Genomic DNA, 16,585 nt, shown 5'->3' with positions numbered 1-16,585 from the left:
TCAATAAATGTAAACAAAATTATATGCTGGAAATTTTTAAGACATTTCTATTATTCAACAATAATTTTAAAGCTAGCTTATTAAAGATTTTACTTAAGTTATGTGAAACTGAAAAGCATTGGGGCTTATTATTTAATTTATGAATATATTCTCTAAGCCAATATGGTATGTTTTGTCCCAAAACACGACAAAACACATGTATGTACACATAAACACACACATACACACTCATACAACCAAGGATCCTATAACAGTTACATCAGGCCGGGCGCGGTGGCTCACGCCTGTAATCCCAGCACTTTGGGAGGCCGAGGCGGGTGGATCACGAGGTCAAAAGATCGAGACCATCCTGGTCAACATGGTGAAACCCCGTCTCTACTAAAAATACAAAACATTAGCTGGGCATGGTGGCGCGTGCCTGTAATCCCAGCTACTCAGGAGGCTGAGGCAGGAGAATTGCCTAAACCCAGGAGGCGGAGGTTGTGGTGAGCCGAGATCGCACCATTGCACTCCAGCCTGGGTAACAAGAGCGAAACTCTGTCTCAAAAAAAAAAAAAAAAAAAACAGTTACATCAGATCTCTAGCTATGAAATATTAATACAAACTCAGTGGTTTGCAAAACCAGTAACAAAAAGAAATGGTTGGATGCCAACAGTGGATTTTATCTCAGTAGATAAGTAACAGCAAACTTAAAGCAGGCAGAAAAGAAAACAGAGATAGAGAACTTAAGAATGTTATAGTTGCAAGTCTACCTTTGGGGTCTGAATTTTCCTTGATGTAATTGTGCACAAAAAGACCATATATGTCCATTTTACACAAACACTTGGAAGAAGAGGCTCCATAAAACCAATGGAGAGCCTGAAAGGGGGTCATTCTCTCTTTGTTTTTCCTCATCCTTAGGTTGTCTCCCAGTTTTTTTGTTTGTTTGTTTTAAGGGAGGAACTGAGCTGTGGCCTAGGGTTTAGTGTGCAGGGGTAAAAGTGTGCTGGTGCAGGCAGGACTCCACAGTGTGTCATCACTAAGTTGTTTCTGCCCTCTTAAGTGTCTTAGTTTCTCTCTCTGGAGGTCTGGCACCTCTGAGAGGGCTCAGTGTGAAGAGTGATCACTCCTATATGTACTTCTTAAATGAGCCTTTTTAAGCTTACTTTGTTGGGGGTTTCCTGTAGGGCACCTATACATCCCATAGGATCAACCCCACAGACTCTCCCACTGGGCCCCTGGTCACCCAGGGTTGCCCTTCAGCTGGGAGGAGCAAAATGTGCTTTGTCTTCGGAGCTGAGGAAACTCATCAGTCTTTCATCTATCTATGAAAATGACAGTTCAGTTCCTTATGCAAATGCACACTCTGATTGAGATTTATGTTGGGAGAAAAGGCACTGGAGAAAAGTTTAAAATGTACCTCTGAACTAGAATTAGGATCCTAAACAATAACTTCCAAGGAGAAAAAACCCAGGTAAGGCAATTTCCTGTGAACTGTCCTCACCCACCCCTAATTTTGTAGCTCTCATCTGCCATTACACACGCCAAGGTCAAATCTTCTCATAGCATAAGGTAATCTCTGGTTCCGCCAAAGCCCAAAATGTCAGGTCATGCAATACAGGAGAGCAGAGCTTTAGACCTAAGAAGAATCTGCCCATGATTGTTGAAACTTCACAAAGGAAACAGAATACTCCAAAAAGGGGTGAGTGACATCTTTGTTATGAGTTTTTCAAGGGTTTCAAGTCATTAAAAGCCTTCTCCAGATTTTTCTTGGTACTAAAGGTGGTAAAGAGGGAAGGAGGGAGAGAGTGGAGGAAAAGTAAGCAAAAGAATAATTGTGTTTCTTAAGACAGGAACCAAACACAGAAACCAAGCACATGTTTTATTTTGTTTTGTTTCCTCTTTTGCAGGTGCAATGAATTTTAGCCAACTCAGAGAGGCCTTATTACCCATAATTTGAAATTCTCATTTGGATTCTAGGCCTCATTTCTAGAAAAAGCATGTAAGCAAACAAATTCAGAATACTCTAATACTGTAATTGTGGCATTTAAACCACTCACATGTATAGTATGAAATCCAAAAGACGAATCTATTAACAGTAATATCTACAACATATGTTAAATGATAGTCAATATAAAAGATGTAAATTGAGAAAATAAAAAGTCAAAATGTGAAGTGGTGGAGTGAAAGTGCAGAATTTTTTCTTTCTTTTCTTTGTGATCAAAGTTAAGTTATCTGTTTAAATAACTTGTAACAATCAAGTGTTTTTGATAAGCTTTTTGGTAACCACAAAGCAAAAAAAAATCTATAATACATACAGTAAACATACAAATTTCAGGAATTAAAACATACTACCAGAGAAAATCACTTAACCACAATGGAAGGCAGGAAGGGACAAAGGAAATGAGGAGTTACAAAACAACCGGAAAACAGATCACATAACAGCAGTAGTAACTTCTTACCTATCAATAATATTGAAAGTAAATGGCCTGAATTCTCCAACTAAAAGACATGGAGTGGCTGAATGGATTTAAAAAAGCAAGACTGAACTGTATACTGCCAACAAGAAACTCACTTTACCTGTAAATAGATTGAAAGTGAAGCTACGGAAGAAGGTATTTCATGCAAATGCAAATGACAAAAGAACAGGAATGGCAATACTTGGATAAAATAGACTTAATTTCAAAAATGGTAGTGAGAGACAAAGGTCATTATATAATGATAAAAAGACCAATTCAGCAAGAGGATATAACAACTGTAAATACATATGTACTCAAGAATGGAACACCCAAATATACAAGCAAACATTTAGAGATATAAAGAGAGAGAGAGACTGGTGTACAATAATAGTGGGAGACTTCAATACCCCACTTGCAGTGATGAACACCTTATAAAGACAAGAAGACAAAGAAACATTGGAGTTAAACTCTACATCAACAGTCCCCAACCTTTTTGTCACCAGGGACCATTTTCGTGGAAGATAATTTTTCCATGGACCGGGGGTTGGGAGATGGTTTGGGATGATTCAAGCACATTTATTGTGTACTTTATATATATTATTATTACATTGTAATAAATAATGAAATAATTATACAACTCACCATCATGTAGAATCAGTGGGAGCCCTGAGCTTGTTTTACTTTTTTTTCGAATTACATGTTATTTTTACTAACAAGATAATCTAGGACTGATTCCTAACTGAAAAATAGTAAGAAACATACACAACAAAGTCATAGAACACGGTCCTGAGCCACAGCCTCTTAATGACACTGGAAAATATTTATGTTGCGATGTTAAATAATGAAACCATGAGACAAAATCCTGTGATCCATCTGATTAGCATTTATAGTCATTCCTGCATTTGCATACATTCAAGTAGGGTTGTGTGTGTCTATCAAGCTTGAGAGCTATCTGGACCCTTATGTTAGAGCCCCAGTACATAGTGGCCTGTCCCTCAAGATACAAGCCCTAATGACTAGGTCAGAACATGGAGTATAACTCCCAGGGAACCTGGGTAGGTAGTCAGGAGAAGAACCACGTGGCCTGGTGCCTAGATTTGCTCTTCTTCAAGATCTAAAGGGTAAGCTTATTTACATTGTTCTCCTTTCCTTAGGCTTGGATCCCTAAGGTCTATCTCCAGTACAATACTATTTGATACCATGGTAAAACACGCAGATACAATGCTGAATGGACAAGAAGAAATTGGAAGAATTGGTGGTGTGGAAACTGAGTTATTGAATGGAGGATACACTTGATGAGGGTGAGTGAATTAGATCTCAGTTTAATATCCAATGGAAACCAAAAGCAAAATGCTAAGAGTGGAATATGTTTATGCAAGTTAAGCAAAATATTAGATAGTTTTAGTTTCCCGTGTGTTTGTCCCTTCATGTAGTTTTTTTCAACCATGATGGGCGGGAGAGGAGCGCCTAGGGCAAAGCTACTTAGCTTTTCTCGCACAATACTGCCATCGTGCGGAAATAGTTTCAATAGTATCCAAAACCCGTGAGCATTTTCTCCATAAGCCCCAGCAGTTGCAAAAGGAAAAAGCCAGTGGAGGCTGAACGGGCCTGCGACTTAAGTTGGTTTTCCTACCGTTTTCTCTGAGGCCTGGCAGAAGCAATGCACAAATGTAGTCTTAGTGAAGTATCTGGTGAGTGAGGGACCAGGACTGAGCCAGCTGCTTCTAGGAAGCAAGAATGTAACAAAAAGCCTAAGCAATCATCTAAGCCCACAAGCCAGCCTAAGTCTTATAAAGTCATACAGAAAAGGGACTTTATAAGTTCATGGGAAAGTCTTTTCTCATAGGAGGATGTTGATGGTAATCTCATTTCTCTTAAAGAGGGTAGATAGGTGCCTCTTTTCCGCTGGACATTCCCTGAGAAGGATGGCATTGTTTAGTCCTGGGCAAACCAATATTTACCTCATCCCAGCGAGTGTTCTGTATACCAGCCTCAAAGCTAGTTCTTCATGAAGATATCCATCCTTAGGTGTGGAGACCTCCAGATAGTCCATGACTCATAATTGAAGAATCAACAAGGGTGACTAAAATTGTATGGGTGATTTTTTTCCCCATGGCATTCTTCTTCAGTGTTTATTATCTCAGTATCTGAATCTTTTAAAAAAGGATGTAATGTGAGTCTGCTACTGTAGTGTGACCTTCCAGTGCTCCAAGAGCTTCTTCAGGTAGGACTTTTCCTGGCCTCTGAGGATTCAGGAAGGCATTCCAGGGTAAGGGGCCTGGCTTTTGTGATATTCTTGACTGTGCCTAGCTCTCCCTCAGGCTGGTTATAGTTGAGGTGAGTGATGGTCTGTAGACACAGATGCCATTGGCATTCAGGAGTGTCTTAAAGATTCGGACAGGCCGGGTGGCTCATGCCTGTAATCCTAGAATTTTGGGTGGCCGAGGCAGGTGGATCGCTTGAGCTCAGGAGTTTGAGACCAGCCTGGGTAACATGGTGAAACCCTGTCTTTACAAAAATCCCCCCCAAATTAGCCGGGCACAGTGGTGCCAGCCTATAGTCCTAGCTACTTAGGAGGTTGATTGCTTGAGCCCCAGAGGTCTAGGTTGCAGTGAGCAACACTGCACTTCAGCCTGGGACACCAAGAGAAGAAAGAAAGGAAGAAAGAGAAAGAAAGGGAGGGGGGGAAGAGAGAGAGAGAAAAGAAAGAAAGAAAAAGACAGACAGAAAGAAAGAGTCTTAAAAACCATCTGGGAAGAATTTCTTAATCACCTTCATTCCTGGAAATGACAAAATGACATCAAAACTCCCCACACTATTTCACCTAAAGTAGACTTAGACATGTGCTAGATCAGGTGTCTCCAGTTCTCAGGCCATGAATCTGTTCTGTTCTGGGTCCTGTTAGGAACTGGGCTGCACAGCAGGAGGTGAGCGTGGAGCAGGCAAAGCTTCATTGTATTTAAAGCCACTCCCCTTTGCTTGTATTACCGCCTGAGTTCCACCTCTTGTCAGCATTGTCAGCATTAGATTCTCATAAAAGTGTGAATCCTATTGTGAACTGTTCATGCAACGGTCTATGTTGGGTGCCCCTTATGAAAATCTAATGCCTGATGATCTGTCACTGTCTCCAATGACCCCCAGATGGGATCATCTAGTTGCAGTATAACAAGGCTCAGGGTGCCTACTGATTCTACATTACGGTAAGTTGTATAGTTATTTCATTATATATTACAGTGTAATAACAATAGAAATAAAGTGTACAATTAATGTAGTGGGCTTGAATCTTCCTGAAACCATCTCCCGCCTTGGTCCATGCAAAAGTTATCTTCCACGAAACCACTTCCTGGTGCTAAAAAGGTTGAGGACAGCTAGACTACCTCCTTTGGAGAAATAGCTTGTTCTGACCATTTTTGTGGAAGATGCAGCCCTGTATATGAGATAGTGTCCCATATCTGAAGCGGTTACAGTAGGTCACTAGTCAGGTAGGAGCAGGGCAGGAGAGGGTTCTCCCCCACTCACTAGGAATGTCAGCCAACCATCAGGTGATACACTGCCTCTCTAAAATAATAATAATGTTTTAAGTTAGATAGGAAAATCTCAAGATTTGAGCACTTATGGAAGGTTTGCAAAGAATTAATTGTAAATGAAATCTTGTGTGTGAACGTATTAGCTAAAGTTAAAGGGGTATTATTCAATTTTTCCATAAATTGAACTTTGGAATAAAAGCACAATAGAGTTTTCTTAGAGCATTAATCTGCTCTTTAACAAAAATTGGTAAAGGGTTATAAAAGATTTATAAGAATCTTACCTTACGGTCAGATATTAAAATTGGATAGATTTCTCCATAAGGTTTTATTAAGATTTGGGTTTGACATCAGCAGTGCACTAATACAAATGTGAAATTTGGCTTTCTCTCTTGAACAAGATTTTCATGTAATATTAGGAAATAATGAAACATTTTTGATTGCCTTTTGAATAAACTGTAGGAAAAGGAAGGTAAACAAAAAAAGATGATTGTTCAGAGAGCTAAGTCTTCCCTTTAATAAGTAAAGGTTTTTTCCTTTTTAAAATATTTTGAGTTATTGTTTTGGATAACTAAATGACTTATGGTGACCTGGGATTTGATTTTGTAATATCAGGTGTTTTAAACCTTTGATATTTGACAAACCTTCCAAAATTAGGTTATAAATTGTTTTTTCCTGACATAACTAATATTTTAGATATTAAATCCAAAAACGACATATTTGGCTTATTTGATATAAAACTCATACAGTAAGCACTGTCAACCATGAAATGGTGTTTGGCTTTCTTTGGGTTGGATTTGTTGAAGTATGTTAGCGGTTGAAGTTATCCGTGCTACCAGCGTTGAATCCAGACAGGTCTGGAGCAACCTCAATTCTTGCCTTGTCAGAAGAAAGAATCTGACTGAGGGGCATAAGGCAAAATAAGAGACCAAGGCAATTGTTAGAGCGGACGTGATGTTTATTTCGGCTTTAGAGCAGAAATGAAAAAGAAGTAAAGTACACTTGGAAGAGGGTCAAGCAAACATCTTGATCAATTGCTCCATTTGACCTTAGACCTAGGATTTTATATGGTGGCGTACTTCTGGCATTTTTGCCCTTTTCTTTTGATTCTTCCCTTGGGGCAGGCTGCCTGCATGCACAGTGTGTTCACTGGAGTTTTACACATGCTCAAGTGAGACATTCTTCCCTTTACCATGGAAAGTCCCTGGAAGGTCATATACCAGTTAAATTCCACCATTTTGCCTCTTAATGTGCCTAGGCCGAGGTGGGCGAATCACCTGAGGTCAGGAGTTTGTGGTCAACCTGGCCAACATGGTGAAACCCCAGTCTCTACTAAAATACAAAAAATTAGCCGAGCGTGGTGGCAGGCACTTGTAGTCCCAGCGACTCAGTAGGCTGAGGCAGGGGAATCGCTTGAATCCGGGAGACGGAGATTGCAGTCAGCCGAGATCGTGCCATTGCACTCCAGCCTGGCGAAAGAGCAAGACTCCGTCTCAAACAAACAAACAAACAAAACAAGACAAAGATTAGCCGGACGTGGGTGTGCTGCCCCTGTAATTCCAGTTACTCAGGAGGCTGAGGCAGGAGAATTGCTTGAGCCCGGGAGGCCGAGGTTGCAGTGAGCTGACATAGTGCCACTGCACTCCAGCCTGGGCAACGGAGTGAGACTCCTTCTCAAAAAAAAAAAAAAGAAAAAGACAAAAAAAAAAGTAAAAGCAGAAGTGCAGCAGTAAGACCAGGTGGCCACAAACAGGGCAAAATGTAAAGGCAGCCATGTTTGGCGACGTATTTGTCTATGAGTGGCGTTTTTTCACACAGGAAGGGCGGCAGTAGAGGGCTCCAAGGGAAGGCTTCTTGGCATATCTGGAGCACTACTGCCATCGTGAGGATGTTGTTTAATGAAACCCTACGCCATTACAGAGTTCTAGTGAAGGCTACCAGTTGGTTAAGAAGTGGAAGAGGCTTGGCTTCCATGCTGGTTGTCCTTGCTTAGTGTCATCTGAGGCTTTAAAAGTGACCGGGACATTGGCGGTACCTTGGTGTAGAACCTAGAGAGTGAAGGTTCTAATAGCAAAGCCTGTAAACTTCCCTTGGAAGAATGCTGTTCATTGTGCCCGGATGCTGCAAGAGACCCAAAGAGCCGTAGAAAGATAGTACCATGTGAAAACCTGCTGACTCTTGGCTCTAAGGGGCAGAATCAGGAGACAGATGTCCACAAGAGACTGCATTTGTCTTTGAGTGGGTTCCTGTAGTCCTGCCCACACAAGGAACCAAGGCCCCGCCCCATGACTTTCTGTGCCAGGACCACCTGCAGGGGCTGGTTCATTCCAAGTTCTCACAAGATGCCGCTAGTGTCCAGGTCTATCTTAAGGCCTTAGAGGAGAAGGCAAGAAGACCTAGCCGGGAACCCAAACCTCTTCCACCTTCCTGGACATCAGACCTTCCCCAACAGAAGAACGCTGTTCTCGAGAACACTGTAATGGCGTAGGGTTTCATTAAACTCTGTCCTCACGATGGCAGTAGTGCTCCAGATACGCCAAGAAGCCCTGTCTACATCCCTCTTCTCCCGCCCCTCGCGTCTGAAAAAATTCTAGCAAACATGGCTGCCTTATATTTTGCCTAGTTGGGGGACAACCTGGCCTTACTACTCACTTTCACTTTTGTTTTCCATCTCAAATCAAACTAAGGCCTAAAACCACCCACCCTTATCAAGAATATTGTTCTTTCAAAAATTAAATTTACACTTGACCTTGTCCATGGAGTTCTGTTTTCATTCTATGCAATCTATACAGTTCTGCTCAATATTCCATATCCAGTACTTTCCCAAACTGTCAGATTTTCTACCTGAAAGGATAAGTGTGAGGTATCCAAGCTTAAGAGAAAGAATAAAATGCTGGAAATTCAATACTTAGAGAAAGGCCTCTCCAGTCATCCTCGTTTCCTGTGAGACTCTCATGATATTCTGCGTTTATTTTCAGTCCTACACTGATATTTGTTTGGGAGTTACTCCTGTTCCTGGATCCAAGCCGGGCCTGGCTGCATTTTCTAGAGGCCTAGTATGGAAAAGCAGACAAACTAGAAAAGAATGGAATTTATTACCATAACTGGATACAGGAAGAAAGCTGGAGATAATTCCACCAGATCAACTCAAAGTATTACAATTTTCTTAGTGCTTATATAGGTTGGGGTTATTAACTGTGCCTACTGCAGTACAGCATTCGCCTAAGTCTATTGGTAACTAATTTGGTTTCAACTAGAATGTCAGAGGCAAAAAAATGCTTGCTAAGTCTGATTAAAAGGGCCCCAGTACCTTCAAGGCCTGTCACTGTAGTACTGGAGTGATTATTTCTATTTTATCTCCTTTACACTTTGGTGTAGAGCTACCTTGGACTCTCCAATAAATCTATTCAAACAGCTGCTTCTGTTACCTTGGCTCCTCTCAGATTTCGTTGACCTGAGATGGGTCCTGGCACTAGGAATGTAAAACTGTCCCCATTATTTTGCCTTGCTCCAGGTTGGTGAAAAGCCCATGGAAGGTTCCTACTGACCATGTTTCATTTCAAGCTTTGATATCTGGGCACTGATTTCCCTAGGTTTAACTATTTGTTCAATGTTAAAGCAGCTCTGTAGAAATTTGCTTGTGTAGCTGAGGTGCTATGCGGGCCTGTCTGTGCTATTGTCAGGGAGAATTGGTCTGCCACACTCCTATTCTAAGCATAGCAATAGAGGTAGTTAGGGATAATTTGTATATTCCAGAAATTGCCTTACAGAGAGTAACACATTTTTATACTCTCCTTCCATATGGACGCTTAAAAAAGAAAAAGTAATTTATTCTTACTGTGGATCTCATTTAAGATTTCAACAGAAGCACTTTTCAATACTATTAAATAGCTTTTTACTCCTTCCCTATTTTAAGCTTTTTTGTTTATCTTGTTAATTTTCTATTTTTTATTTTTTTGATATGTTATATTTGTATATATTTATGGGGTACATGTGAAATTTTGTTACATGCATGCAATGTGTAATGATCAATTCATGATTTTTTTTTTTTGAGACAGAGTCTCACGTTGTCGCCCAGGCTGGAGTGCAGTGGCCTGATCTTAGCTCACCGCAACCTTCACCTCCTCTTCTTTCTCCTCTGATTCTTGTGCCTCAGCCTCTCAAATAGCTGGGATTACAGGTGCCCACCACCACCTGGGCTAATTTTTGTATTTTTATTACAGACGGGATTTTGCCATGGTGGCCAAGCTGGTTTCAAACTCCCGGTCTTGATTGATCCGCTCACCTTGGCCTCCCAAAGTACTGGGATTATAGGCATGAGCCACAGTGCCTGGCGAGAATGAGAATTTTTTTAAAAAAATTTATTCAAATTGTTCTTTAATGACTTATTGGGTGCTGCTGTTTCATACATAATTCTTAAAAGCTGAATGCCAGACAATATCTCTAGAAGGGCAGTTAAAAAAAAATCAATTTTCCTATTTACACTTCATTGACAAGCTTTAGAAAGGATACATTCTCATTACAATCAATAGCTAAGGAAACTATTTGGATTTCTTATTTGAATATTATAAAGCTTTTCTTTCTTTTTTTATTACATATGTATTTTGTTGCGATTTAGGTTTTGGGGTACATGTGAAGAACATGCAGGATTGTTGCATAGGTACATACATGGCAATGTGGTTTGCTGCCTTCCTCCCCATCACCTATATCTGGTATTTCTCCCCATGTTATCCCTCCCCAGCTCCCCACTCCCCACTGTCCCTCACCTAGTTCCCTCCGACAGACCCCAGTGTATGATGCTCCCCTCCCTGTGTCCATGTGTTCTCATTGTACAACACCCACCTGTGAGTGAGAACATGCGGTGTTTGATTTTTTGTTCTTGTGTCAGTTTGCTGAGAATGATGGTTTCCAGGTTCATCCATGTCCCTACAAAGTACACGAACTCATCGTTTTTTATGGCTGCATAGTATTCCATGGCGTATATGTGTCACATTTTCCCTGTCCAGTCTATCATCGATGGGCATTTGAGTTGATTCCAAGTCTTTGCTATTGCAAACAGTGCTACAATGAACATTCGTGTCCATGTGTCCTTATAATAGAATGATTTATAATCCTTTGGATTACCCAGTAATGGGATTGCTGGGTCAAATGGAATTTCTATTTCTAGGTCCTTGAGGAATCGCCACACTGTCTTCCACAATGGTTGAACTAATTTACACTCCCACCAACAGTGTAAAAGTGTTCCTATTTCTCCTCACTCTCCAGCATCTGTTGTCTCCAGATTTTTTAATGATAGCCAGAGAATGAGAATTTTTAATAGGTTTATTAGTCATTTGGCACAGTCATTTAATATATTAAAATACTAGAGATTTAGCAATCCATATCATGTGCGTATTCAATAAATTTAGAGTAACTAAAGAAATGTTACCAAATCTTATCTAATCTGAAATTAATAAACATGTTTAGAATTTTCTTTTACTTAAATAAGAAATAAAAATGGAACTTACATAATATCCAGAGAATAATTAAATGCAAAATACATCAAGTCAAATCCTATTATGTCTGCAGATGCTTTTCTCAGAGGAAAGCCTTTATCCATTATGACTTTATTAAAATGTTTATTTATTATCATAAGCTCAACCAAGTGGTATATAAAACAGTTTTGAAGATTAAGGTAATAAGACAGAAAAGAATGAACTAATCTTACCAAGTGTTAATAAATAATTAATCCAAACAAGTGAGAAGAATTGAGTCAATCTTTTTTTTTTTTTTTTTTTTTGAGACAGAGTCTCGCTCTGTCGCCCAGTCTGAATGGAGTGCAGCAGTGTGATCTTGGCTCACGGCAACCTCTGACTCCTGGGTTCAAGTAATTCTCCTGCTTCAGCCTCCCAAGTAGCTGGGACTACAGGTGCGTGCCACCATGCCCAGCTAATTTTTGTATTTTTAGTAGAGACGGGGTTTCACCATATTGGCCAGGTTGGTCTTGAACTCCTGACCTTGTGATCCTCACGCCTTGGCCTCCCAAAGTGCTCGGATTACAGGTGTGAGCCACTGCACCCATCCAAGTCTATCATTTTGAAAGTGAAGTCACAGAAATAGAAAGTCAAAAGTTAATAATCAATGAATTTTAAGCAGATTCTCTGAAAATATCAATAAAATATATTAGCCTTATCTTAATCCATTCAAGCTGCTGTAGCAAAATTCCATAGCTAGGTAATTTATAATCTTTTATAAATAGTAAAACTTACTGCTCACAATTCTGGAGTCTGAGAAGTCTGAGATCAAGGCACCAAGTTTGGTATTCTGAGCCTATGATGTGAGTGGCAGGGTGGATGGTCTCTGAAATGCCTTTAGAATCATTCTTTTATTGTCATGCAAAATACCATCTGGCTTCCTTTTACCCATACTAATCTTCTTATCAAATGGTGGCTTGGTCATAGTTTTTGTATTTTCTTCTGAATAAGCTTTTTCATTAATTCTTTACAAAACACCCACACTGAGAATTTTTCAGAACTTTAAATTCCGCTTCTCTTTTGATTATAAATTCTTTTTAATTTGTTTCTATCTTGTATTTTACTACAAGCATTCGAGAGAGACTATACCACACCCTCAACACTTTGCTTAGATATTTATTTTACCAACTATACTATTATTGCACAGAAGTTCTACCTTCTATAAAGCCCTAGGATACATACACAGTTCAGCCAGGTTCTTTGCCACTTTATAACAGGGATGACCTTTCCTCCAGTTTCTGATAACATTTCTCATTTTCACCAGAGACTTCATCAGAATGGCCTTTGCCATCCAGATTTCTACCTACATTCTGTTCATGGCCTCTTAGGAAATCTCTAAGAAGATTAAATCTTTCTTTACAGCTCTCCTATTCTGAGCCATAACCAGATCACTCTTAGTAATCTGCTCACGGAAATGTAGGCTTTTTCTAGCCTGATCCTTTGCATTCTTACAGCCTCTATCTACCCTTTACCTAGTTCCAAAGCTGCATCCACATTTTTGGGTATTTGTTACAGCAGCACCCCATCTCTTGCTGTCCATTTCTACCTTGATTCTTTCAGGGCGTTATAACAAAGTATCTGGGACTGTTTAATTTTTAACAACATAATCTACTGAGAGTCCTGGAGGTAGGGATTTTGAACATTAAGGTGCCAGAAGATGTGGTGTATAGTGAGGTCTCACTATCTGCTTCAAAGATGGCATCTTCAAGCCGGGCATGGTGGCTCAGGCTTGTAATCCCAGCTACTCAGGAGGCTGAGGCAGGAGAATTGCCTGAACCCAGGAGGCGGAGGTTGTGGTGAGCTGAGATCGTGCCATTGTACTCCAGCCTGGGTAACAAGAGCGAAACTCCATCTCAAAAAAAAAAAGTATATGTATATATAAAAATTTGCTGGGCATGGTGGTGGGTGCCTGTAATCCCGGCTACTCAGGAGGCTGAGGCAGGAGAATTGCTTGAACCCAGGAGGTGGAGGTTGGAGTGAGCCAAGATTGTGCCATTGCATGCCAGCCTGGGCAACAGAGCTAGATTCTGTCTCAAAAAAAAAAGATGGCATCTTCTAGCTTTGTTGTCATATGGTAGAAGAAGTAAAAGAGATCCCTCAGGACACTTTTTTAAGGACACTAATCTCATTCATGACGGCAGAGCCTCCTGACCAAATCACTTCCCGTAGGCTTTATCTCTTAATACTATTACCATTGGGATTAGGTTTCAACATATAAATTTGGGGGATAACACAAACATTCAAACCACCATAGTATTCCATCCAGAGCAACTGTGAGAATAAAATTCTGTTGTTTATAAATTACGCAGTGTAAGGTAGTATAACAGCCTGAAAAGACCAAGACAAACGTATCTTAAGTCTGATTAAGAAATAAAATGGTTTTGAAGATGTCAAATCCCTGAATAGACAAATAACAAGTTCTGAAATTGAGGCAGTAATTAATAGCCTACCAGCCAAAAAAAGCTCAGGACCAGACAGATTCACAGCTGAATTCTACCAGAGGTGCAAAGAGAAGCAAGTACCATTCCTTCTGAAGCTATTCCGAACAATAGAAAAAGAGGGACTCCTCCCTAACTCATTTTATGAGGCCAGCATCATCTCGATACCAAAACCTGGCAGAGACACAACACAAACAGAAAATTTCAGGCCACTCTACCTGATGAACTTCAAGGCAGAAATCCTCAGTGGGATGCTGGCAAACTGAATCCAGCAGCACATCAAAAAGCTTATCCACCATGATCAAGTTGGCTTCATCTCTGGGATGCAAGACTGGTTCAACATATACAAATCAATAAATGTAATGTATTATAACTGACCAGCATGAACATTAAACATTAAAACAGATCTTGGTCAGTTAAGGTGGCTCACGCCTATAATGTCAACACTTTGAAAGGCCAAGGTGGGCGTATCCCTTGAGGTCAGGAGTTCAAGACCAGCCTGGGCAACATGGTGAAACCCTATCTCTACAAAAAATACAAAAATTAGCCAGACATGGTGGCACATGACTTAGTCCTAGCTACTTGGGAGAATTGCTTGAGCCCGGGAGGCAGAGGTTGCAGTGAGCTGAGATTGCGCCACTGCATTTCAGCCTGGGTGACAAAGTGAGATCACTTCTTAAAACAAACAAAAAACACATCTTAACACTGACAAAACAGACACTTCCTACCAGTAGGATACCAAATTTTAACCTGACTCCAGTATAATTTCACAGGATAAAGAAGGAAATAAAAATATTTTACCCCAAAGTATGTTTCTTTACCCTATTTTGAAATGGCCCTGCAAAGTCATTGGGAAACATTTGCATCTGTAAAGCATCTCATTAACATAACTAGATCTTTCCTCTTCTGGGCCCTCCCAAACATGAAGAGATTAACTGAGAGTCTAGCACCTTTTAAAAGTCTAAATAGAAGGCCGGGTGCGGTGGCTCAAGCCTGTAATCCCAGCACTTTGGGAGGCCGAGGCGGGTGGATCACAAGGTCAAGAGATCGAGACCATCCTGGTCAACATGGTGAAACCCCATCTCTACTAAAAATACAAAGCATTAGCTGGGCATGGTGGTGCGTGCCTGTAATCCCAGCTACTCAGGAGGCTGAGGCAGGAGAATTGCCTGAACTCAGGAGGCGGAGGTTGCGGTGAGCCGAGATCGCGCCATTGCACTCCAGCCTGGGTAACAAGAGCGAAACTCCATCTCAGAAAAAAAAAAAAAAAAAAAAAAAAAAAAAAAAAGTCTAAATAGAAAGCATTTGCCATTTATTATCTCTAAGGGCAGCCACTTAGGAGACTTCATCTACATGATAAAATCTCTGGTCTGCGCAACCCCTTATGTTAACCCAGACATTCTTTTTATTGATTTCAGGTCTTTAGAAAATAACTTACCTCTTCCAAGCAACTGCAATCAGAAAATCTTGGACTCCTCCTATGACCTGTAAGCACCTACTTTCCCCTGCTTTAAGTTTTCCTAGCCTTCTGGATCAAACCAATGTATAGCTCACATGTGTTGAGTGATGTGTTATGTCTCTCTAAAACGTATAAAAGCAAGGTGTAACTCAATCACCTTGGGCACCTGTTCTCAGGACCTCTTGAGACTATGTCTTGGACCATGGCCGCTCATATTTGGCTTAGAATAAATCTCTTTACATATGTTACAGTTTGGCTTTTTTCATCAACATTAATTGGCACCCTGCATATGGGGCCTCAGATCTCTGAAGAAGTCACTGAAACCCGGAGCTAAGGTACCAGCAGGGGCCCATTGAAAGCCCCCCGACTCCAAGCTTCTCTTTGAGTGAAACTGGTAAGTCTTCTTGAGCCCTGGACCTCCTGTTTGGTTGACAGTCCTCTGTTTTATTCTGAGCTGGTACTTTTCCTAGGAAGTTGTCATTTGGGATCCTAATATTGATTCAGAGGTGCATTCTGAAGGATCTTTTCCATTGCCTCTTTCTCCCCAAATTAATCTCAATTGGCTTTTTCCTGCATTTGTTTGAGAAACTGAACTGTCTCTTGTGTAAATCAATGAGCAACTGAATGTCTCAGCTCCACTCCACTAAAATGTAGATTACAGTTTGGTTCCTCCCTTAAAGGAAAAAAAAACCAAAAAAAAAAAAAAAAAAAACAGGAAACAAATCATCAAAGAATGAGGAAATACAAAGAGAATGACCCCCTTTTGGGCACCCTGTTTGTATGATGCCTCTACTTGCAAGCATTTTTGTAAACAGTTTTTCTAGTACTGCAGCTGGTTATATATTATGGTCTATTCTTGTGCATAGTTTAAACTTGTGGGTAAATTACATAAAAAAAAATTCAGAGGTCAAAAGTCGACCTGCAACTATAGAGTGTTTTAAAGTTTTATGTGTATTTCTCTATTTTCTTTTCTGCCTGCTTTAAATCTGCTGTTATTTTTCTACTGGGGTTGAGATAAAACCCACTGTCTGCATCCAATCATTTCTTTTTCTTTTTGTCTTTTTTTTTTTTTTTTAAACTAGTGAGTTTGTATTTCTCTCATGGGTAGATTCTGAGGTAAAAGTTATAAGGTCTTTGTTTGTATATGCGTGTATGTGTGTTTAGATGTGTTTGTATGTATGTACATGCAATTTTTAAATGTGTTGTGGCCACA

General features: G+C 40.3%; 1 long non-coding RNA gene across 1 annotated transcript; it reads left to right on the top strand.

The window, feature by feature from the left end:
- The first annotated feature begins 572 nt into the window (after positions 1-572).
- LOC116537973 lies at positions 573-15,644 on the top strand. Its single transcript, XR_004263443.1, has 5 exons — positions 573-1,981; positions 3,593-4,707; positions 5,580-5,638; positions 8,941-9,114; positions 15,332-15,644. It is a non-coding gene; the product is annotated as an uncharacterized LOC116537973 (long non-coding RNA).
- The last annotated feature ends 941 nt before the right edge of the window (positions 15,645-16,585 follow it).

This window comes from Sapajus apella, unplaced genomic scaffold (assembly GCF_009761245.1).
Source record: "Sapajus apella isolate SASKATOON/1434 unplaced genomic scaffold, GSC_monkey_1.0 scaffold115, whole genome shotgun sequence".
NCBI lineage: Eukaryota > Metazoa > Chordata > Mammalia > Primates > Cebidae > Sapajus > Sapajus apella.
Note: the sequence above shows the minus strand (reverse complement) of the source record. Positions and strands in the feature narration are given on the sequence as shown.